At 45.4% G+C, this 22,710-nt stretch overlaps 1 protein-coding gene across 5 annotated transcripts in view; it reads right to left on the bottom strand.

The window, feature by feature from the left end:
* The window catches only part of CDH12 (cadherin 12), a 987,186-nt gene that overhangs the window by 698,227 nt on the left and 266,249 nt on the right, over positions 1-22,710 (bottom strand). The gene's annotated exons all lie outside the window — the stretch shown is intronic.

The raw sequence follows: 22,710 nt of genomic DNA on the forward strand, positions 1-22,710 counted from the left end.
CTTTTATGAGATCACCTGGCATTCTATGTATGTGTCTATCCATGTGTGTGTACCCCATCATCAACTTCGCAATGCCTGCACCAATATGAAGCAAATTTGGTACAGTTGTAGTGAATGGCACACGGGGACACCTTAACATTATAGTTTGTGATGATGTCATCCACTCTGATTCAAGATACTGCCCAAAACTAATGTCTCTGGGTGGTTTACAATTAAACGTTGTACCTTAACATTGAAGTTACAAGTGGGCTACCTTGTGAATTGCCTAGACAACATGAAGCAAATTTGCTACAGTTGTAGGGACACACAGGGACACCTCTCTGGTGTAGTTTGTGAAGATGAAATCCACCCCAGTTCAAGATGGAAGACACATAAATGTTTGAGGTGTGAGTGGGTTAACTTGTGGACTGTCTAATCATTTTGAACCAAATTTGGTACGGTTTTAGTGGGTGACACATAGGAATACCTCAGTGGTGTCATTTATAATTATATCATCCACCCTTACTCAAGATGGAGGACACATGAATGTTTGTGGAGCAAGAGGGCTCATTTATGGACAGCCTAGCTGATTTGAACTAAATTTGGTACAGTTGTAGTGAACAACCCACAAGGACACCTCAATGGCATGGTTTGTGATGATGTCATGCACTCCAATCCAAGATGTTGGACACATGAATGTTTGAGGCACACGTGGATTAAATTGTAAACTGCCTAACTGATTTGGACCAAATTGAGTCCAGTTGTAGGGATAGTGAAAGGAAAGTAGACAGATTAGTTCTTACTTGAACTTGATGTTTTACCATATTACATTTTACTAATATGTTTTATTGATTTGATATTTGTAAGTTGCCTTGAAGGCTTTTAAAAGACATGTTTCACAGTATAGATGTGCATGGACCGTGGATGCATGGTCTGACGCCGGTGTGTGTGTGTCGCTTTAAGGGGGGGGTTGTACTTACCCCTCCCGCCGCTTTCCCCCCTCCAGCACTCCATTTTAAAGTAAAATCATCAGGGAAGCAGCGTTCCTCCCTGCCGTCCCTGCCCCCTGGTTGACTGCCAAATGCAGAAGTAACGTCCACGCATGCGTGCACCGCTGATGCGCGTGCCACACACATCACACATGCTGCACAGCACACACTTGCATCAGCAGCACGCGCATTCGTGGACGTTACTTCCGTGTTTGGCAGTCAACAAGGGGGCAGAGGTGGCAGGGAGGAAACCTGCCGACCCGAAGATTTTACTTTAAAATGGAGCGTCGGAGGGGGAAAAGCGGCGGGAGGGATAAGTACAACCATCCGCCCTTAAAGCAACACACACTCACACCCCTCCCCAGTGTTGGACCGCCAGACTAGGCAGCATGTGAACCGGTTCGCAGGCCTCTAACATGGCCTGCAGACCGGTTCTTGCACATCCCTATTTCACAGTGTTTTTGGTTTTTAAAATGTGGATTAGCGCGCTTATCCTTTTTACATGGAAATAAAGTCTCATGAAACAATGTAACTATTTCCAAGAAGACCCTTAAAGATCAGGGCATTTGAGCACCATACGCAGGATCATGTTTAGCTCAAAAGCTCCCATGGGGCCAAAAGAAGGTACACCAAACAAAATCATTCGTTTTGCCCAGATTTTTAAACTTTGAAATTATATTACTAGTTTATACAATCCAAATAATTGTTAATTTTTTTAAAAAACCATCCTAAACAATATGCTATATTTCAAAAAATTACACAGTGAACCCTCATATCTGTTCACTTATAAGTAAGTCCCACAAAGTCCAGTACACTTAGTCCCATGTGAGTATGCAGCCTTAATCCTGGAAAACAACACATATCCTTGAAATTATACAGAAATCAGGAAAACCAAGTACTAAAAGTACCTGAGAGTTATAGATATGTAAGAAGATTGCCAAGTTCTGAGTCAAAGGTTAGAGAAACAGCCCAGATGATACAGTTTAGGATTTATAATTCCTGTCCACTAAAACCTCATGGCTTGCAGTTCTACTGGCATATTTTATATATACATAAAAGAGTGTTTCACTTTAGTATTCAAGATGAAAATATTACCTATACTGCCTTACAAGAACAGGAACTGATATGGGCAAGAGAGAGAATTAAAAAATAGTCTTCTAGCTATCTATACATTTTCTAAGTCAAGTGACACAGTCAGGTTTGCAAACTGACAGCCTCACATCATCTGAGTTTAGTTTTTAATAAGTTTATTTTGCCAGTGAAGTCATTTGATTAAAGTGATACCCTCATAACCCACACTGGACAGGCTAGACCTGCAACTGCATATTCTTACAGATAAAAAAAAACTAGCAAGGGGAAATGTAGAAAACACTGGAAGTCCACATGATTCCATGTGCATGCTCATATAAAATGTAAGCAAACATAACATGACACACACTGTGTTTACTCACATAAATTGTGAGAGGGAAAGGGATGGTAATTATGGAGTGGAGTTAGCTCGGAAGCATCCTGTGTCTCCTACAAAGTAAATAACAGACAGCCTGATTCTGTGCATCTTTACACAAGGGCAAGTGCCACTGAATTCAGGTCACGTAAAAGTGATTATGAATTGTGGGCAGGTTCCCATGACCCTTGAGAGGACAGCTGAACAGGAATCAGTAGATTGACAAGCCATGTGCACTTCTAATTTCCAGTTGTGAGAACCTGGATATTTTGCAGAAAAGTCGAGTTGACACTGTGACAACCTGACATTTACCTGGAATTAGTAATCTAGGCTTTGATCTAGGGTTGCCAGTCCTAGGTAAATATTCAATTCTTGAGGTGCCATCCTGACACTGCAGCCAAATTTCTGGCTTCTTGTGAACAGAAGTTGGGAATGTGCACGGCTTGCGAATTGTCAATTTTTCGGTCAGCTGTCCTCTTGTGGGTCTTGATAACCCATCCTGTGTGTCAGAGATGCCAATAAGTGAAAAATCACTGATATTAGTTTGTTTGTTTTTTAAAGTGGCTATTTACTTGAATTTATTCTGCACATCTATATATTTATTTCTCCTAGGCATACCCTTTGCTAATCCCATGTATGGCAGCTCTCGCGAGAGTTCACAAGCAGCTGCTGGACTAGCGACGAGATCAGGGAGAAAATGGCCACTGGGATGAGGAGACAGCGGCGGGCCGGGCCAGCCACCAGGATGAAGAGGTGTCGGTGGGCTGGGCCAGGCCAGCCACCGGGGTGAGGAGATGGCGATGGGCCGGCCCAGCTGCCGGGAACAGGTAGTGGTGGGCAGGAGGAAGAGACAGGCCAGCTTGAAAGCTCGCCAGAAACCACAGGCAGGCGGGGGCGGGGGGAGAAGCGGGCCGGGTGGGCCGGTAGAGGCGCAGATGCTCTGCGCCCAGCTCAGCTAGCATGAATTATTAATGCATACTTCAACCTATTCAAGATTCAGTAAGAAATGTGGCAATTTATTCATTCTCCAATTGCCTCAATGGGAAATATAATAATAGGCTGCTTAAGGTAGGAAATGTGCCATATAAAAAAACATACATTTAAAGCTGCAGTTTGGTGATCCTCAAGGCAACATATACATTTCGCAATTGCTGCCATGGGAGATGTGTTATCTAGCTGGGTTATCAAACATGCATGGGAGAATCCTACTTTCCCTACTCTTCTGGGAAAATCTTCCCATTCCCAAAGACTAGCTGTTGGCACTAACAATCAACATTCATTACAACAAACTTTCATCATTCCCTTGTATGGGGCAAAATGGAAAAACCAGATGATCTTCTGCTATGATGCTATGATAATAACTTACTGTTTTATGTGCTGCCAGATTGTGGTTTTGTTTTCTATCGTGTTTTGACTTTTTTTTAAAAAAAAAAAGTTCCCTTGTAAGTCAATTTTTGGACTCTAAAATTGGATATCATGATTAACACATATATGATTATTGTTGAAAGAAAAATGACTTTCCCTATTACTGTAAATGTTCCTCAATCATATGAAGAAAACCATGAGGTAATTCACACAATGAAGCTATTCACACATGCGTGCAAAACCAGGCTTGTTTCCACACAAACCAAAATTGGGAGCACACACCTCCCAAACCTGGGTAGAAAACCATTTTGATTGTATGAATGATAGGGATGTGCGGACCGTTCTGGCTGTCCGGCGGTTCGTTTTGGGGGTTCGGGGTCGAACCGAACCCCCCCCCCCCGGAACCGGGCTGCCGGCTCCGGTCCGGACCGGTCTGCGGATTTTTTAAAAAAAATTAAGTGAATGTAAACTACCTTTAGCCCCTTCAGGGGGTTTGCTGAGGCCACAGGGGGGTCCACGCGGGTTCCCTCTCCCCCCGCCGGCCATCCTTATCACCGCCGCAGCCCGGGAATTCATCATTTTTGGCACTTTCGGGCCTCCGTATGAGCACGCGGCCGCCATTTTGGCGGCCACCGCACATGCGCCAGTGCCCTCTGCGAGGCCAAATGATGAATTCCCGGGCTGCATCGGTGATAAGGATGGCCAGCGGGGGGAGAGGGAACCTGCACAGACCCCCTGCGTGGCCTCAGCAAGCCCCCTGAAGGGGCTAAAGGTAGTTTACATTCACTTAAATTAAATTCGCGGACCGGTCCGGAACTGGACCGGTCCGGGGGGGTTCGATGGGGGGCCGGACCGAACCGAACCGGGCCAGCCGGTTCCATGCACACCCCTACCATATGAAGTAGAAGCAACCATCATCACAAACAATCTGTAATTTGCCTACTCTAAACATGTTTTAAAGATTTTTCTTTTTGCCTTAGACCTTTCAAAGCTTAAACCTGCAGATATCCATTTAGCTAGTTATGCAAATAGTTGCTGCATTTTTAAATTGTCAACCTCCTTTTGTGATTTTAGTAAGAGCTGAGCAATTAAGTATCTAGTTACATGAACTATTTCAGTCCCATTCCTATCTCCAATGCAATCACATGCCTGAATGGGTATAATAAACCCTTATTTTATTTCTGTACTTCTTTACACATGCTAGGGATGCCATGGTAATCTGCCAGATTTGATTTCTGATGTGGATATTCCTTTTCTGATAGAATGGATGACTATCTTGTACCTCCCTTATGTTCAGTTCTATCCAATTTGTTTTCCATTGGGGAAAAATAACTGGCAGCTGAATGTGCAAACTCTTGTGCAAACTAGGCAGAAAACAAGCTGAATGTGTATTGGAATGCACAATGAAATCACATATGTGTGTAGATGCCTCCAGCACTGCATTCCTCTTAATAAGGTGTGCATTCTAATACACATTTAAATGTGCATTCCTACCCACAACCATCACAAATTGTTATACATCTAACTCAGGATGGATCAGAAGGATAGCGTCTGATATACATAATAAACAAAGAAAACAATGATTGCTTGAGTGCTTGCATCTGCAGATACAACTTTCTTCTTTATCTCTTCTTGAATTGGTGCCTGTGCTCATGAAGCACACTGAAAAAAGCAGCACAGTGAACTGAAATTATGACACAGCCAGCAATATCACAGGTGCATTTGTGTTTATGAAATATTTACACGTGTGCGCCAGACAGCCACTATAAGGCACATTAGACTGTGCAACTGCTTTTTTTGTGGGTGGTGGTGGGGGGGGGGTCCCTCAAGAACTCTGAATGTGCAGAAGTTTTTTGGATAAGCAAGGCTATCTGAGATGCACTGTGGACTATCGGACAGCATGGGGAGGCAAAGCAGAAAGTTTGTAGAAATAAAAGGGTAGGTTTCACACAGCCCTCATAAATGCTTGCATTTCCAGATCTCCAAAACAAGCAATTTACAGAGTCTAGCTTTTAAATTCACTTAATGTAATCACATTTTGTTGAAGTTTTCTCCAGTTCAGTGATCACCAAGCTGAGCTAAGCACTACAAAATGTGGCACAAAGTGCATGCTATTAACCGAGACAAGGGAGGGGGAACAAATGCTCAAATCCCAAAATACATATTTTAGGATAAGGTATGGGAAACATTACATGAAACTTTGAACTGATTTCAAATAAACGGTTGGGGAGTGAATCCTAACATCTGTACTTCATGCCAGAGCACATGGGATTTGGTGCATCTGTGGATTTCATTTCAAAGCCAGGAAGCCAATTTACAGGCAAGAGCTGCTCTTTCAGCTCTCCTTACCTACAGGCAGAGATACCTCCACTCAGCTAAAAGTCATGTGGTAAGCTTGCACCAATCACTTTGCATCACTCTGTCCAAGATGTGGTGTTTTTAGTTAATCAAAGCATGTGTGGCAGCTTTGATTTAAAAAACACACATGCATAGGTTTGCTGCGGCAGGCAGCTGCAGGGTAGCTGTAGGAGGCCCCCCCGGACATTTGGAGGGCCCCCCCGGACCTTGGAGGCCACAGACTGTGGCCCCAAGGTCTGGGGGTTAGAGCGCCTCTGGCCCCAAGGTGTTAACAATAAGATACAATAAAGCAGGAGCACAGCTACAATTGAAGGCGGGGGAGGACAAATGTCCGTGCTTGCCCCAGAAGGAGAGGGGTTAGGTGACAGCTTGCTCTTTGTTCTCCCCTTTGTGACTCACAAATCCTTTGTGACTCTCTGAAGACGAAGGCAGGAGGGCTGCGGGCCCATCTTCACTTTTTCCCCTAGGGCCCACTCCAGCCTTGATATACCCCTGCAATAAGGCAACCAAAATAAATCATTATCTAAGAAACAACCTAGACACAACTGTGACTTGTTTTGAAGCACACAACCTCAAAAAAGTAATTCCTCTTACCACTCATTTACAGTTTTTACAATTAATATACAATTCCTTTTTAATCACAAAATAGTTTTGATGTAAATTTCCCTGTTCTTCTTTCTCTTCTCTAGCTGAGGGAAGTTTCCCTCAGCCTACAAAAGATGCCCTAAAGCAAATATGACTTCTTTTGGCATTGCATTCTGAGGAGAATAGGCCTCATTTCCAGTATTTCTTGTGGTTTTTTCCACAATGCAGTTTTACATGAGCCTGGCCAATCTATCTTACTCTTATCTCAAGCGCCTGCAAAACAAATAAGCTAATACATCCAGTATTTCACCTGCCACAGAACAGGCAAAGCAGAGATGCATTTCTAAAATGGGTTCGCTACCCGCTGTTGATGGGAAAGCATCAGAGCCCAAAGTGCCATTATATAAATCTCTTTGTGTGGCACTTTCAAGTGTACAATTTGTCATCGGATACATTTAATGAAATCCACAAAACACACACGGCAGCACATTTGTTAAGTGTTAATATCAGATAAGAGATTTCATCAAGCAAAATCATCAGTAACACAGCGTGGCACACAAAATACTAAAGAATAAGAAACTCAGCTGAAACCTTTTCTTACAATGGCCCCATGAAATTGCAACAGGACATAAACAAAAGGCTGTTCTGCTTATGGAAAGCAATTTGACAGACACAAAGTATTTTATCCATATGAACACATATATCTAGTGTTTTGAAGCCCTACATCATAGTATCACACATATACATCTATATTAATGATTCAGACATGGGCATACTGGCTGACATTCCCTAAAGTGCTATGACAATAGAAGAAGCCCTGTGGGACACAAAGAGGTTGCAAACAAAGGATGCTTCTTCCTTCTTCCACAGTCAGGCAACCGTGGAGCATTGGTGGGGAACCATTTTTGCTGCTCTCCCCTCCCTACTAAAGTAGAAGACTATTCATCTGCAAAATGTGTCCCTGAGGGTTATACAGCCCTCCGAGGCACATTCCTGCAAATTAATAGTCCTTTACAAGGGAGGATAAAGCAGCAAATGTTGCTCCCCTTATCCCACCCCACTGTTGTTGCTGGGCTCAGAAGAAGACAGAAGTGCAGCTAGTTTCCAACATTTCAATATCTTCAGGGCTTCTTCCATTGTCATAGCACTGCAGGGAATGTCATCCACTATTTCTTAATGTATTTCTTCAGCCCATTGTCAGAAATCTCTGGCCATAGCAATACTATATGTAAGTGCTGATTGCACAGGTCACCTAGACTGCATCCTTACTTTACACAGCAGGGCCAATAGTCCTTATGAAGGGGTAAATTTGGCATAGGCAGTGACTATGTTAGTGGGGCAATCCATGTGCCCCATTACCTGCCTTGAAAATTCTGCTTGTGAGGCAGTCTCTTCATGCATTTGACTGTGACAAGAAATCCTTGCATTGCTTAGGGACTGGAAGCCCTTCTCAGATCCAGAAGATGATTGGACACTCAATTCTCCTAACCCAGTGATTTCTGGGTTAAGAAACTCAGGAAATTTCTGGGTTAGAAAACTCGGGTTTCTTATTTGGGAAATTTAGTGGTTTCCTTCAAAACTAGCAACTTCTCCTCCTTTCAGGTTGTCAATTTTTCCAGCCATCTGAGGCTGTCCCTTGATAGGGATGTGCAGAACTGGTTCATGATCAAACCAGACTACTGCGATCCAGCCTGGTTTGAGCAGTTCAGTCGTGAACCACTTTGAACCAGTTCAAGCTGGTTCATTGAATCAACTGACCCAAATGATTGGTTTGACTGAACCAGCTCACATACCCGCAGTTCAGTGCAAAATCGGTTTGAATTTGGACCAAACCGCCCCAGCTGGTCTCTGCTAGGGGTGTGCATTTTGGAATTATCTTGTTTCAATTTGTATCTGAATCGAAACACCCCCGTTTTGTTTTGTACCCAAATTTTCTGAATCCGAATCAGCTCTGTTTTGTTTTGTAGCCAAATTTTCCGAATCCAAATCAATTTGGGTTTTTAAAAGGGGACCAGGGCAAAAAGAGTGGGTGGTGCTCATAGTGTCCAATGGGTGCAAGCAACCACCCAAATTTCAAAGGAATTAGGCAAAGGGCTGTTTTTTGTGAATTTTTTAAGCTTACACATCTTTAAGAATTTTCCCATAGGGAATAATGGGGATTCCAGCAAATGTATCACTTCAAATCAAGGGGAAAGGGATGACCCAGAGTGGAGTGTGGTGGGTGGTAGTGCCCAAAGGGAGCAAGGAAACTTCCAGAATTATCTCAAAAGAATTAGGAACATAGGAAACTGCCATATACTGAGTCAGACCATTGGTCTATCTAGCTCAGTATTGTCTTCACAGACTGGCAGCGGCTTCTCCAAGGATGCAGGCAGGAATCTCTCTCAGCCCTATCTTGGAGAAGCCAGGGAGGGAACTTGAAACCTTCTGCTCTTCCCAGAGTGGCTTCATCCCGATGGGAATATCTTGCAGTGCTCACACATCAGGTCTCCCATTCATATGCAACCAGGGCAGATCCTGCTTAGCTATGGAGACAAGTCATGCTCAACCACAAGACCAGTTTTCCTCTCCATTGGGCAAAGGGCTGATCTTTTGTGAATTGTTGAAGTTTACATGTCTTTTAAGATTTCTCCCATAGGAAATAATGGAGGTTTCAGTAGCCCCATAATTCCACTTGGGGGACACTGGGGTTTCCCAGAGCGAGGGGCTGTGTAGTGCACATAGGGTGCCAACCACCTCCATACCCACAAGCCCTTGGGTTACTGGGTTTTGTGTTTCTGAGGTGTTCATTGTAGATTCTCTGGTAGTATATGAGATTTTCAGTGAAAAACAAGAATCCACTCTCATATGGTACCAGAGAATCTACACTCAGAACACCACAGAAACAACAGAACCCAGCACCCCATGGGTTAGCAATCCTTCCCCTGGCCAATATGGGGTCAGTAAAGAGTGGCAAGAAGCAAAAGAGCCAATGGGGAACAAGGAGGGAATTGTCAGCAGGTCAGCCCATGATTTAGGTCACCGATCAGAAGGCTGGAAGGGTGGGAAATTCAAAGAGATCTCAAACACAAAATGGAGACTGACTCAGAGATCACCACAAAATGGAGGTCCGAAACAACAAAACGTTTTGTAGCCGAAACAGGGACGTTTTGTTTTGTATACAAAACTTTTGGATCTGGAAAATGGGTGTTTTGTCTTGTCTACAAAACACCCGAAACAGGCTGTTTTGGGTACAAAACGTTTTGTATCCGAAATATTTTGCACATCCCTAGTCTCTGCACACCCCATCTCTTGACATATATAAATATAAGTATAGGTTAGAAGCTAGAATTTTTCAATGTATACATTATAGTAAGAGCTTTACTTGATTATTATAGCCGTATTCAGACATTACCCTGTTGACTGTATACATACATACATACATACATACATACATACATACATACATACATACTCATTCATTCATTCATTCATTCATTCATTTATAAATGACTCTGTGTTCATTTTCAGAGTGAACCTGAGTACAGGCCACATCAAATACAGGGTACAGATAAGAAGTGTACTACTGAACATGCATTTAATATAATGTCTGTGCATTATACAGTGTAAACACTGTACACAGATTGTACATACAATTGAATATAATTGAATATAACGTGTGAATAGGACTTTTTTTGTTAATGTTACCTGTATACTTCACCCAAGCCAATTTATCAAGCCACTCAAGGATGCAACTACAGTGAGACATTGCAGAAGCACTCTTGGTAGTAAGCAGTGCTGGAGGTCATAGTGTGCAATCAAATGACGCAAGCACTGTAATCATTCTCCAATAGTGAATACAACACCAAAGCACATTGTGCAAGAGCTTCCCCATTTTGGCTAGAGGTCTGATTTTGAAGCACAAAGCGATTCAGCTGGTGATGCTGTACTATTGAATCTGGTGACGCAAAGCTGCTTTTGGCAACCTTTTTCAGCTAACTACATGTTAAAAGAAATAGCAATTTGATTATTCATTAATAGATAGGAGAAGTAATAGGAGCTTGATCCAGTGGCATAGTAAGGTCTGAAGGGCCCATGTTCACTGAACACCCCCCCCCCTCTTTTTTTGCCTCTCATTTTCCCCCCAGGAAACTCAAGGGACTTACTTTTTGGGCAACTACCACTGCTCTACCAGTTGCCCACCTGCAAAACCTCCTCACATGCCTGGCTTCGTGCCTCCCTCCCTGGCACCAGTAAAGACCTGGCACAAATAGGGCCAGAGCCAGGGGAACTATCTGCACACCCTCGACAGAGCTGGCAAAGCCAGCAGATGATGTCACTGCCCATTGACACACGTGTGGTGATGTCATTACCAATTGTCAGCTTTGCCAGAACCAATGAGGGTGGAAGGGCGGATACTTCCCTCAGACCTGGCCCTATGTGTGTCAGCTCTTTACTGGCACCAGGGAGGGAGAGAGGCAGGCGGGCAGACAGGTAGGCATGCAGGTGGCTGGCTGGTGGTGGGAGCTGCCAAAAAAGTAAGTCAATTCCCACAAAGGCCACAGCCCCAACTTCAGAGGGGACCTCTTCAGCCCTGACTCCATTGGACAGCCTGTGTTCACCAAATATGGTTTCCCAATGATAGTTGTACCCTAGCTTAATCCTATCTTGTTTCATATCATTAATATTATATGTATGAGAGTGAACGATGTGAGCTAAAATCAGAAGGAAACAAATGAGCTTGTGGCACATGACTCCAGCAAGTAGTGCAACACATTGCACAAGGACTTAGTGCAACATATTATGCTACCACTCGTGCAATGTCCTACACTAACATAGTGCTTATTCTGGAATGGAGGTCACTTTCTGTGTGCTATAGCCTTGTGCCATTATCTTATGCAACACCCATTGTGCAAGTGTAAGAGTACTCAGTGTGCTAGCCTTTGAAGTAGTGTTTACATAAGCTTAGAAGCCTGAGCTCCCCAACATGCCTTCTTACTTTTATTACTTCTTACTAGTTGTCTTTGTCAGGATACTGATGAAGACAACTAGAGAGTTAGAAGATTAAGATTGTGTCAAGGCACCTCTGCCCGTAGTGACGGGAGATGGTAGAGCACATTGTCCATGCCATTCCTGGATTCTAGGCTTCCTTTCCTGGCCATAAGAAGGTGAGGATTCCTATTCTCTGAGGCAGTCTCTGCTGTGGGGGGTGGGGAGTTAGCTCAGCTGGGGTTGGTGGTGGCTCTACTGAAAGAAGAAGGCAATATTCAGGACTGGTATCGTCCTGTGGGTCAGCAGGAGTCCCAACATGTCATAGTACCTATTTGATATTTTTGTCATAATACACTGATTCCATTATGTGCCTGTGTAGTGATAGTCAGGCTTGAGGGAGGACTAGGCCTCAATTAGAGTAACTGCTTGGAGAGTGGGCTTCTCCAAATAAGGAAGAAAGCACGGGAGAATCAAATCCCTGTGTCCCAATTGAGAGTGAGGGGCAGGGTTTACTGGTCAACAGCCTATAGGGGAGTAGGGTAGGGGTGTATTAGAATGCAGTTCTTCCCTGGAGGCCTCTGAAGGAGGGCTGGTCAGGAACTACTGTAGGGAAACAGGAGACTAATAGCCTTTGACTGGGAATCACCTGAAATTTCCTTACCTGGAAGTAAGGAGGAAAGATAGGGGCCAGTTTAGCTAGATCCGTCAGGGAATTTGTTTTTATTTATTTAATAATTATTTTTAATGTATTATTAAATCTGTATACCGCCTTTCATTTGAACAATCCCAAGGTGGTTCACATAGAAAAATTAAGACTATAAAAATTACATATTTAAAATATTAAGATAAAATATAACAGAGGTCTAACTGCCCCCGAAGGAGCTTGTACGTGATTTGGGGGTCTTTTTGGACTCGCACTCGCACCTCCTGCTTGAACAGCAGGTGGAGGCTGCAGCCAGAAGTGCCTTTGCCCAGCTCCATCTGATTCGTCAATTACTCCCTTACTTTGATCGGCAAGCATTAATGACAGTGACCCATGCCCTTGTTATCTCCCGCCTAGATTATTGTAACGCCCTCTATCTAGGGTTACCTTTGAGGACAATTGGAAAGCTACAATGGGTCCAGAATGCAGCGGCTCATTTACTTATGAGTGCCAGAAAATATGACATGGTAACACCTCTCCTGCAGTCATTGCACTGGTTGCCTATTCACTACCGAATTCAATTTAAGGTCCTGGTTTTGACCTTCAAAGCCTTGCAGGGTTTGGCACCTGTCTACCTACAGGCCCACCTCTCCCATCCAGTTACATCCCGTCTGGTCAGATCTGCTCAGATGTCCCTTTTTTTCGGTCCCCAATTTCCAAGAGGTCTGGGGAGCTAGAACCCATGAAAGGGCCTTCTAGGTTGCTGCCCCACTTCTCTGGAATTCCCTTCCCCTGCAAATTCATTTAGCTTCTTCCTTGTTGATTTTTAGATCTCTATTGAAGACTTTTCTTTTTTGCCAGGCTTTTACTCTGTAGTTTACCTATTTGGTTTTTCCCCCTGTTAGTTACTTTAGTTTTATTTAGAATGTAATTTTAATGCTGTCTTGTTTTGCATGTTTTTGTACATCGCCCAGAGTCTTCAGAGTGGGTGGTATATCAAATGTTTCTAATAAATAATAAATAAATAAACAAAATCCCCATACAAAATACAAAGAAGCAGCAGTAGAGACAATCGCATAAAAGCCTGGGTAAAAAGCCAAGTTTTCACATGCTTTCTAAAAGCTGTGATGAAGACCAAGGAGCAAATAGCCTCTGGAGCATTCCAGAGTCTGGGGGCAGCAACAAAGAAGGCTTTGTCTCGCGTGCACGGTAGCCGAGACTCCCTCATTGTTGGCACCTGGAGCAGAGCCCCCCCCCCCACAGATGACTCTGTCAAATGGGCAGCAACCCTTGGGAGCAGGCAGTCCTTCAGGTATCCAGGGCCCAAACCATTAAGGGCTTTAAATGTCAAAACCAGCACCTTAAATTGGACCCTGAAACAAACTGGTAGCTGGTGCAGCTCTTTCAAAATGGGTGTGATGTGATCCCAGCAGGAAGATCCTGATAAAATCCTAGCTGCCACATTTTGCACTAGCTGCAGTTTCTGAATATTCTACAAGGACAGCCCCATGTAGAGTGCATTACAGTAATCCAGCTGTGACATGACTAAGGCATGGGTAACTGTGGCCAGATCTGCCTTCTCAAGAAAGAGATGCAGCTGGCACACTAGCCTGGTACGCCTGGCCACTTCCTCCACCTGAGCTTCCAAAAGTAGAGCCAGGTCCAAGCTACGTATTTGCTCCTTCAAGGGGAGTGCAACCCCATCCAGAACTGGTAGAATCTCCTCATCCTGATTGGCTCCTACTGACCAACATTGCCTCCATCTTGTTCGGATTCAGTCTCAGTTTATTAGCCCACATCCAACCTATCATGGCCTCCAGTCCCCGATTCAGGACATCCACTGCCTCCCTAGGATCAGGTGACAAGGAGAGGTAGAGCTGTCTGTCATCTGCATATTGCCGACAACTCAGTCCAAGTCCCCAGATGACCTCTCCCAGCGGTTTCATGTAGATGTTGAACAGCATGAGGGACAAAACTGAACCCTGCGGAACACCGCAGGCCAATTGCCACGGAGCTGAGCAATAGTCCCCCAGCACCACCACCTGGACCCTCCCCCCAAGAAAGAACTGGAGCCACTTTTTAAAAGTGCTGGGATCTTACTGTTTCTTGTAGTTCCTGGGCAAGGAGTTTACTTGAATAGAAACAGTGATTGTTTATGCCTCTATAGTTTTCCTGATCATCCAATTATTAATATATTCTTCTTGTTGTTAAAGAGTGTCTCTCCTCCTTAGGTCCTGCCCTAATCACACACTGTTGAAGGCCTGAGACTGCTCAAGCCTTTCTGTAAGTGGGGGGGGGGGTTCCATTTTACTCTCCCAGAATATTCCCTTGGAAGGGTGAATCTGACTTTTGATCATTACAGCCTGAAAATATTTTTTTGTTCCAGAAAGTGAAACTATATGCATGTAAAGTTTAATTTGATGAAGGCAATAAATGAATGCTGCTTCCAATAGCAACGTCAATTTTTACACCTTCATTATTATATTCTGCAATGCTATTTAAGACAACTAGGACATACAGCTGTATGTGGAACATGACTCTCTGAGCATGTTAATTATAAGAAGAAGGGATGGTGAATTTGAACTTATTCTTCAAGGACCTGCACACCAGTAATAGTACTTTTTCTTGAAATAATCTCCACTGAGATTTATAAAATGGAGCAGCAATTCTGATATTTTATCATTAGAATGATGAGAATCTCAAATGAGGGCATCCCTGCATAACCAAATTAGAAGCAACTATTAGAGGCAGGCCTAGTTCATACAAATAGCACATGAGCTGGTCAAGCTATCTCTGCACTGCACCATTTCAGACTAAACTAGCCCAAGTTAGTTTGGTGCCTGAAGTGGGTGCCAAATGCCATTCCTCCAACACATGATCACTCAGCCATTCAGAGGACTGGAGGCAACTTACCTTCTACAGGTTATGCTGGGCAAAGCAGTGTGGAACAAAAATTAGGTCAGCAAAGTTAAAGTTGCTGGTGAGTGAGAGAGCTGCTGTGTCTGGTAGTCGCAGCAGCCATGGACAAAGGAGAGGAAGCAGGGAGAGGAGGAGGGACCTCCCACCCACATTGTTGGGCTAGAGTGGTACTGCCTATAGAGTTGAACTGGCTAGAGGGGTGTTACTAGCAATTCTGTATGCTCTGACCACAGTGGAAGTCAAAGAGCAGGGAGAGATGGCTCTAAACTTGCTGTTCCCCCACATTTCTTGCCTGAGGTAGTGGCGGGGTTGGTGCAGGCATCACGGGGGGGGAGGGGTGGCGGGAGGCACTTTTAACTGTAAATTAGTATTTGCTTACCATTCCTCCCACCACACGGGAAAGCGCCTGAACAGCTTTCGGGTGTGGTGGAGGAGAGGTAAGCACCTACTAATTTACAGTTGAAGGTGCCTCCCCGCCCGACTCTGCTGGCCTGAGGTAACTCACTTCACCCTGCAATATACATGCAGTACAGATGCTCCTCCTTATAAAAAGCTCACTGAGCATAGGAAACTAGATATAAAGGAAAACAATTCTAACCTAGTGTTCAGGGAACATTAACATCTTGCCAGGATCCTCAGACACAGGAACAATATCCAGGGATAGGGGGGCGAAAGTAGAATGTCGGTGGCCAATTTCCCCTCTATTCTGGCCCAGGAGGAAAAGAAGGAAAGTATCTAATGCGAAAGCAAAAGTTCTCCCTACTCATGAGCAAGGTAAAGGAGCCAGAGGAGTCAGAAACCGGGTATGGCTGGAAATTGAACAATTGACACAGGGAGGACAAGGTCAAGAGCACATGATTCTTCATAGTCAAAGAGGGAGACAGAAATCTTGACTATAATCCCTCTAGCTGAGTCCAAAGAGGCTCAAGGCTCACCCCTCCCCCTTCCTAACACTTGGTTTTCTCCCCAATATGCTAATTTGTATCTGGAAGGATCCGCCTCCCACATTTAACCACCACATTTAACCACACATTTAGCCACCCACATACACACCCTGCATATGACATGATAATTTTATCATCTCATTTGCTGTTTGTGTAAACCAGGGATTCTCAAACCTGGGTCCTCAGGTGTTATTGGACTTCAACTCCCATAATCCCCAGCCTCAGTGGCCTTTGGTTGGGGATTATGGGAGTTGAAGTCCAATAACACCTGAGGACCCAAGTTTAAGAATCACTGGTGTAAACTAAGTCTTCTTGTTGTATTAGATGTTATGGTGAACATGTGGCTGCTCCTGAAAACATCTCCCATGTCTTTAGTTCCCTGTTCTCTACCATGTGCAAAACCTAAATAGATTAATACCTGTAGGACCAACAAAAATGTCACAAATTGTCAGCAAGCTTTCAAGCTGGCCAGAATTCTTCTTCAAACAAACAATATCACAGTTAGCGGGGCAGAGGGAGGTATGGTGGTGGGAGTAGCGCAGGCTGTTACAGGGGGAAATGGTCCAGGCAATTGAGGCCTGTTCCTTTTTCCAGTTCTTCTCCCAACCCTCTGACCCCAAGGAGCTCTGAGAACACTCCCTCAAGGATTAGGGTGCTGTGGCTGAATGCCAGGTCAGTCAATGCTAAAACAAACATCTCTCATCCACTATCTGATTGTGGATGAGCATGCTGACCTGTTATGTGTGACGGAGACCTGGTTGGATGAGCTGGGTGAGGTAGGTCTCTCTCAGTTCTGTCCTCCAGGTTTCCAGATCATGCAACAGCCCCGCCTCGAGGGTTGGGGATGGGGCGTAGCAGTCATCTATCGAGAGATCCTCCCAGTTTCCAGATGCCCAGTCAGGCAATCTCAGAATTTTGAGTGTTTGTTTTTGAAAGTGGGCCTCCGAGATAGGCTGGGGATTCTGCTGGTGTACCGACCACCCCGCTGCACTTCAGTCTCCCTACCTGAGCTGACGGGGGTGGTCTCGGAGGTGGCCTTGGGTTACCCCAGGCTTATTGTTTTGGGGGACTTCAATGTCCACGCTGAGGCCCCCCTAGTGGGTGGGGCTTAGGATTTCATGGCCTCCCTGGCAACCATGGGACTGTCTCAGTTGGTATCGGGCCCTACCCACATGGCAGGACATACTCTGGATATGGTTTTTGCCGACCAGGAAATAAATGATCTGGAGGTGGGGGAATTTGAGATAACTCCCTTGTCATGGACAGATCATCATCTGGTGGGGTTTAGTTTGACTGCTCCAGCTACCCTCTGGAGGGGTGGTGGGCCGATTAGGATGGTCTGCCCCCGGCAGCTTATGGATCCACTTGGATTCCAGATGGCCCTTGGGGAGTTTCCAGTGTCCAGAGCTGGTAACCCTGTCAAGGCCCTGGTCGATCTCTGGAATGGAGAGACGGCCTGGGCTGTTGACACGGTTGCTCCTAAACGCCCTCTCCGGCTTGGTGGAGCCCAATCTGCTCCTTGGTTTTCCTCGGAGCTTAGGGCGATGAAAATAACAACTCAGATGACGGCTGGAACAATGCTGGAGGAAGAGTCATGAGGAATCCGACCGAACATGGGCTAGAGCCCATTTTAGGGACTACTCCGTGGTGGGGGCGGCGGCAAAGAAACATTTTTTTCTCCGCCCATTGCATCTGTTTAGTGCAGACAAACAGAGCTGTTTCATGTGGTAAAAATACTGCTGCACACATCCCCCCAGTTAATGGGGTAGGAATCATCTACAGCTCATTGTGATCAGTTTGCTTGTCACTTTGCAGATAAAGTCGCTTGCATCGGTGCTGACCTGGACTCCAGAGTTTTGGCAGGTCTGGCAGACGTGTCTCTGGTACCATCTGGTCCCGTTGTGTTGGATTCTTTTCAGTTAGTGTGGCCAGAGGATGTGGACAAGATCCTGGGCAGTGTGTGGGCGACATAATGTGCTCTTGACCCTTGCCCTTCATGGCTAATAAAAGCTGCCAGGGAGGGTACAGGTAATACTTCATTAGGGGAGGGCAGGATGTCACTCTGCTTCAAGGAGGCAGTGGTAAGACCATTATTTAAAAAGCCCTCCCTTGATCCCTCCAACCTGGACAACAATAGACCGGTCTCTAGCCTGCCCTTTTGGGGCAAGATGATAGAGCGTGTGGTGGCATCCCAGCTGCAGAGGGTCTTGGATGATACGGATTATCTGGACCCTTTTCAATCTGGCTTCTGCCCCGGGTATGGGAGTGAGACTGCCTTGGTCGCTCTAGTGGATGACCTATGCCGGGAACTAGACAGGGGGAGTGTGTCCCTGTTAGTTCTGCTGCACCTTTCGGCGGCGTTCGATACCATCGACCATGGTATCCTTCTGGGCCGCCTCTCGAGTATGGGAGTCGGACGTATTGCATTGCAGTGGTTCCGGTCCTATCTTGAGGGGAGAGTCGAGAAGGTGGTGCTGGGGGACTACTGCTCAGCTTCATGGCCATTGGCCTGCAGGGTCCTGCAGGGTTCCGTCTTGTCCCCCATGCTGTTTAACATCTACATGAAACCTCTGGGAGAGATCATCCGAGGACTTGGACTGAGTTGTCAGCAATACTCAGATGATACTCAGCTCTATCTCTCCTTGTCATCTGATCCTAGGGAGGCGGTGGATGTCCTGAATCGGGGGCTGGAGGCCGTGATGGGTTGGATGTGGGCTAATAAACTGAAACTGAATCCAGACAAGACGGAGGTACTGTTGGTCAGTAGGAGAGCCAATCGGGATGATGAGATTTTACCGGTTCTGGATGGGGTTGCACTCCCCTTGAAGGAGCAAGTACGCAGCTTGGGGGTACTACTGGACCTGGCTCAGCTTTTGGAAGCTCAGGTGGAGACGGTAGCCAGGGCTGCCTTTACGCGGCTTTGGCTAGTGTGCCAGCTGCGTCCCTTTCTTGAGAAGGCAGATCTGGCCACGGTTACCCGTGTCTTAGTCATGTCACGGCTGGATTACTGTAACGCGCTCTACGTGGGGCTGCCCTTGAAGAATATCCGGAAACTGCAGCTAGTGCAAAATGCGGCAGCTAGGTTTTTATCTGGAGCTGCCCAATGGGAGCACATCACCCCCATTCTGAAAGAGTTGCACTGGCTGCTATTTCGTCCCCGGCTCCAATTCAAGGTGCTGGGTTCAACCTTTAAAACCCTAAATGGTTTGGGCCCAGGGTACTTGAGGGACTGCCTGCTCCCAAGGGTTGCTGCCCACTCGACGAGGACATCTGAGGGGGCTCTGCTCCGGGTGCCAACAATGAGCGAGGCTTGGTTGTTGTGCACTCGGGACAGGGCCTTCTCTGTTGCTGCCCCCAGACTCTGGAATGCTCTCCCAGTGGCCATTCGCTCCTCAGACTCCATCACAGTTTTTAGAAAGCTTGTTAAATCTTGGCTTTTTATCCAGGCTTTTACATGATTGTTTTTATTGCTGCTTCTATGGGGCTATTCTTACGATCACAAAAATCGCGCTAGGAAAATCCTAGCCTGATTTTTGTGATCGTTAAAACCACCGGGCTCGCAGCCGAGCCTGGTGGTTCCGGAGCGGCTAACCTGCTCCTGTAGCCCACCTCTTAGCCTGGTTTTGCGGACCGAGCATTCCGCAAACTTGGGCTAACTGCTCGTGAGTAGCTGTGCCGCAGCTCCATGCCGCGGCTACTTGTGAGTAGACCCCCGGCTGGGAGGCTTAAAAGCAGCCTCACGGCTCGGGGGTCTCCCCAGTATGCCCTGCGCACTCGCACAGGGCATACTGGGGCTTCCGGGGGCCGCATGGCCCCCGAGCTCCCCAGCCCCTGCCGGCTCCGTCTCAGAGCTGGCCATCGTGTGGGCAGCCGATCCAGCTGCCCAGGGCTCCCTGTGCGCTCGTCTGCGGGGAGAGTGGGCTTAGCCCGCTCTCCCCGCAATTTTGACAAAACCAGGTCTCACGGATTGTGAGACCCGGCTCTATGTGTTTTTTACCCATTTATAGTTTTTATGCTTGTATTTTATAGATTTTAAATTTGTTTTTTTGTTTTTTTATTGTATGTTTTTTAACTTTTGTAAACCGCCTTGAGATTGTTTTTAATGAAAGGTGGCATATAAATTCAACAATAAAAATAATAAATAAATAAAATAAACAGGTATTACTATCCAATTTGGCTTTGACTCTTTACCTATTGCGTGACCTAAACTTAATCTCCACCTTTGCTAATATAATGACAACATATCTCTTTACTTCTACTCTTCACCTTGTAAGAGGGTTATGGCTTCCCGTCCTAGAGACAGATGTGGGTAACTGCTAGATTTTGTAATTTCAAAAAGCAATTTTAGTTTCTTTCTCCCAGAAGCCCTCAGTGGAAAGTGAAATCTGTTTCACACCTAGTGGAGGCTAATCTAATTAAGTCCACACAAAACCTCTGAAATTCCATCTCAAAGCAGTTACAAACTGCAGACATTGGGGCTTTCCCATCATCCCAAATTTGTCTCACTCCCCATTTTTTGTTTTTGTTTTCTTTTGCTTAACATCTAGGCTGGAGAATTTTTGATATTGTGATATTTTAGTTTGTGCTAATAAAGGTATTTGCTTAATTTGGCTTTCTGTGGTTTGTTTGTTTGTTTGTTTGTTTGTTTGTTTGTTTGTTTGTTGAATGGACAAACCCAGCTACCTACGATGTTTATTTGCTAAAACAGGGGTTCCCAACTGGCAATACTCCAGATGTTGCCAAACTACAACTCCCACCATCCCCAGATATATGCAGATAGTAAGGCTGTTCTTATGAGCAGCCTAACTGAGGCTAGGGCAGCCCAGCCTGGGTTAGGCTGCCTGTGTGCAGTGCTGGGATCCACACAAATCTCAGCAATGGCCACCTGGCTAACTCCACTTATAAACCCAGATTTTAGCCAAGGTATAAGGGCATGAGAACACCCTTTACCCCGGTGCCAGGATCATGTTTGTGCTCCGGCAGCTTGCAGCCCGAGTGCACACAAAGATGGGTGCCTAGAGTGCCCATCTCACTTGGGTATCCCCCAATGCACCATACTTGTCATGAGGTGCATTGTGGGATATGGGGAGTCCGGGGTGCATCATCCCGGCCTCCAGAGATCCGTGCTATGTGCAGCAGTGCAGACTGTGCGGGAGCTTAGTCTGCATTTCCCACCAATGTTGAGGAATCATCTGGGGGAAGGTAAGTTTAGTGCAACTTTCCCTCCACCCACCTGCCCTCTCTGCTTCCCAGTCGTATGAATACCATTAGTGACTCAAAGGAAGTTCTATTGGACATCATGGAGAGGGAGGAGAAATTTAGACACATGGTGGGAGTTTTCAGTGGCAGTCGCAGATTTATCATAATGTCTAGTCTGGCCCTCAGCAATCACACAAAAACCAATTCTGAATTCAAATACCCTCTCAGCCTGCTTATTTCAGGTTAAAAAAAGTTATATGAACTGACAGACACACTTATTTTGTTTCACAGTATATTTTCATCAACATGTCTGCTATCCATCTGCAGGATGCCTGTGTGCATTTAATTAGCTTTCTGTACGTGAGATGTGGGTCATCTACACCAGTAACATCAAGGAATGCAGCATGCTTGAGAGACTTAAATCTCTGAAGTACGTGTATGAATAAGAAAGGAAAGATAAAACAAGACTGAGCATTTCTACCGAACAAGGGAAGACAATGAGAAAGTCTCTTGATAGATGGTAGGAAGATACGTTATTAGACATTTGTGACATGGACAGTAGTCATGTGGAAGAAAAAAGGCTGCCAAGTTCCTGTTCACATACCGATCTCCTCAGAAAGCATATAAAGCAGTGACGAGGAAAGAAATCTAAATGTTACACCAGCATGAATTGAAAGTGAGGGCTAACATGGCAGTCAGATAATAGTGCCCTATCTAATAGGATCCTGCATGCCCCTGACTTTCATTATTGACTTCTTCCTGACTCAGACTTCACCTTTCATTCTTACTTTCAAATATTAAAAAAGTTTAGTGCTGAGCACTAGATTCCTAAAGGCAACTGAAGAATATAACTCCGACAATTCATACAAACAACTACATCTCTCCAAAAGATGGAATAGAGGCAAATTACCTGAGACTGGTACCAATGGCAGATTACCATATAGGCAGCTGCCCATGGCGGCAAATCTGGGAGAGTAGCATCTTGGAGGGAAACAATTCTTTCCCCCCCCAACTTGTATGCGCAGAGGCCTGAAATTGCCCACTCTCTGCCATTTGTGAGTAAGCCAGGCTTGAGTGTGGAGCTCTTTTGCTGCCACCCCGATCCTGTGATGGTTTAGGAGTGGGGTGGAGCTGCCTCCGCCTCTACACAGCGGCATTTTTAAAAGTTGGGGGAAAACAGAATTAAGTTTCTCCCCCACCCCACCACCAAGTCCCCTTACACTTGTCTCTGAGGCAGCAAAATCTTTGGCTGCCTATGGGCGGCAAAAATATTAATCTGTCCCTGTGGTACTACATATAGGACATTTCCTATCA

This window comes from Hemicordylus capensis, chromosome 4 (assembly GCF_027244095.1).
Source record: "Hemicordylus capensis ecotype Gifberg chromosome 4, rHemCap1.1.pri, whole genome shotgun sequence".
NCBI lineage: Eukaryota > Metazoa > Chordata > Lepidosauria > Squamata > Cordylidae > Hemicordylus > Hemicordylus capensis.